This window comes from Microcebus murinus, chromosome 15, assembly GCF_040939455.1.
Source record: "Microcebus murinus isolate Inina chromosome 15, M.murinus_Inina_mat1.0, whole genome shotgun sequence".
Classification (NCBI taxonomy): domain Eukaryota; kingdom Metazoa; phylum Chordata; class Mammalia; order Primates; family Cheirogaleidae; genus Microcebus; species Microcebus murinus.
In genome coordinates, this window is record NC_134118.1 from 20,667,439 (window position 1) to 20,670,314 (window position 2,876).

The 2,876-nt window shown below is 39.2% G+C and overlaps 1 non-coding gene across 1 annotated transcript; it reads left to right on the top strand.

Annotated features, from left to right (window-relative positions):
• The first annotated feature begins 1,636 nt into the window (after positions 1 to 1,636).
• On the top strand, positions 1,637 to 1,698 carry LOC142876792 (U7 small nuclear RNA). Its single transcript, XR_012923610.1, has one exon. It is a non-coding gene; the product is annotated as a U7 small nuclear RNA (small nuclear RNA).
• Positions 1,699 to 2,876: the final 1,178 nt, after the last annotated feature.

The window sequence follows — 2,876 nt, forward strand, 5'->3', positions numbered from 1 at the left end:
TTCCATTTGTTTCTTCCTTGTACTTTCTACTTATTTGTGAAGACTTTTTATTTTAACATTTGTTTCAAGAGTGTTTGTGATTGCTCATTCAAACATTTATAATATAGAACCGATTTATAATATAATAGCTGCCTTAAGGTTTTTTCCCACTTAATTTCACCATCTGAATCATGTTGCATTGGTATCTGTTGACCATCTTCCTGTGTGAGTTGAAATTCTCTCATGGTTCTCAGTATGTTGAGTAATTTTGGAATCTATCCTAGATATTTTGAAGATTATGTTATGAATCTCTGGGTTGTATTTAATCCCATGGAAAATGTTTTTTTTTTTTTTTTCTTTTCTTTTTATAGCAGGCAATTGACCTGGTTAGGTTCAGGCTGCAAGTTCTAACCTTCCTTCAGTGGGCTCTTTGAACATCGGTTTACTTTTCAAAGTCCTTGTAGTCCTCTTTGGTTCTGTTCTGGGTGTGTGCCACCTAGTGGTCAGTCTATGACCCGTGCAGTGGTCCATCCCTGAGCTCACTTCTCAAAGTCTTAGTTACGCTAATTACGATCTGGTCCACACATTTATGGCTTTGTGATGATCCCTGCAAAGGAACTTTATGGGGTCACTTTGCTGAGCTGCCTCCTTCTCTGCACTGTACCTGGAACTTTTTAGTTGCTTAAGGCTCCCCTTTTTAGTCTTCTAGGCTCTACTGTGTACTTCCTTTTGGGCCTTTCTCTGGGCTCAAGCACAGGACAAAAAAAAGTAAAAGAAAAAAATAAAAGCAACAGAGATTGATCTCATCTTACCTCCCTCAAATGGAGAGAAAGGTTCCTCTCCCTGGGAGTTTTCCCTCTTGCTGATCCCCATTACTGGTCACTGCCCTCACAGTCATGGAACTGCCTGGGCGCAAGGGCAGGAGAGGCTGACAAAAAAAGGAAGAAACGAAGAACAAAAACAAGAATCACCACCCTTTCTATGAGTGTTAGCAGTGCCCTCCTTTGTTCCATGAGCCAGAACTAGAGTATGTCTGGAGCTCTTCTCTACGTTTCAAGCTGTATGAATTTCAGGCCAGAGGATGCTGCTAGAAAATATGTGGTAAATCCACCGCTATTTTGATTGTGATTTTGATTATAACCGTCTTCTGCGATTTGTCTGATGCTATTTACTTTTCAGAATTTTTCCAATAACTGCTTCATGTCATCTGTTCAGGTTTTATAGTTCTATTCAATGGGAGAGATGGGTGGAGTATGTTTACATCTTATCTGGCAGAACCAGCAGTTGACCTAATCCATATTGATTTTGGACACAGGAGATGTCTTCTTCTCTCTCCCACACTAAAGCAGTTATGCATGTATGTGGGGGCTACAGTCACTTTTATGCCGTTCATGAGTCCTACATGGCTTTATGTAATCTAAATTACCACGAAATATAAGTAGATTTTATATATATAGAATTATGGTGGAAATCTAGGTAAAGAGACAAAAAAATGGGGAAGGCGTATGATCTGTGTGTGTGTGTGTGTGTGTACACACACTCACATAAACACACATAATGATTTTGATAAGCTTAGTTAATGTCAGGCTAATCCTCTAATGATTACATCATTGTTCTCAACTCAAGGAGCATCGTGATGTACTTAATCTGTTATTCCTAGGGTTACAGGTCTTTTAGAATTTGTCTAGCAGGTTTTCTGGTCCTTACCAAAAGACCCCTCCAAAATAAAACCCCACAAATATACATGTTATTCTTATTGTGAAGGATAAACCTAACTAATTCAAGAGAGTGTGAGTCTCTGCCAAATGTTTGAGATAAAGACTTTTTCTTATGTCATCATGTTTCATATTCTTGGCAGTTAACAGAGAGCAAACTCATAATGATGGTCAAAATATAGCTAAAAGGAGTTGATAGTAGAGTTAGAAGACTATGCTCTGTATGGTAAGATTTAGCCTGTTTCCAAAAGGAACCGGAGAAGAGAGATTCTGCTGCTTGGTGACTCAGAGTCATGGGTCAGTCAAGGAAACTGAACTAATATATGTGTTTTAAATAGAGAAGCAGTTAGTACAAAGAATTGGATTATAGTTGTTAAAAGGCCTGGAGGAACAAATGAATGGTAGAGACAGTGGTGTTCCCTAGATGAGGGACTGCAGGAAAGGTTGACCTTGAATGCCAGAGTATGTGCCATCTGCCCCAGGATGGCCCACACAGTCATTACAGGGGACCAGTGCTGCCACCACTCCAGGAGTTTGGTCATAAGACTGAGCACACAATCAGCTGCCACTATTGCTTCCAGAGTCAAAGACAAGTGGATTCTGCCATCTTCCAATTTCATACAAGTGCCTTTCATTCAAAGAACCTAAACCAAGAATCTTGCTGGCCAAGAAACATATTAATAGTTTGCAGGCTTCAAGCCCCTGTGATAGTGTTAGATCTTAGAAAAATAGGGATGGTGCTCATTAACTTAAATGTTTCATTCATTGACATCTTTTTATTTGGTTTGTACTATATAATGTGCTGTCTGGTAAATAAGATCCTAAACTGCTTGAAGGTGGGAATAGGTTTCCTATTCTTTTATAATCCCACAAAACATAGCACAGAGCCTTGTGCTTGCTTGGTCTTCTTTTCATGGAATTATGACCCCAAAACAGCAAGCATGCCTAACCTCTGATTAGTTCCAAAATCATTAATTCAAGAAGTTGGGGCCCTCTCTTTAGTCCCTGAAGCAAAAGCCAAGGAAACTTAAGACTATATTCCACAGGATTCCAGAGCTGGCTCATCAGGATATCACATTTATCTACTTTCTACAGAATAATACTAGATTTCTCATAAGATGAGGATTTTGGAGGCACAAGTTATGCAGATAGGTCAATAGTTAGCCAAGTGATCTCATAACT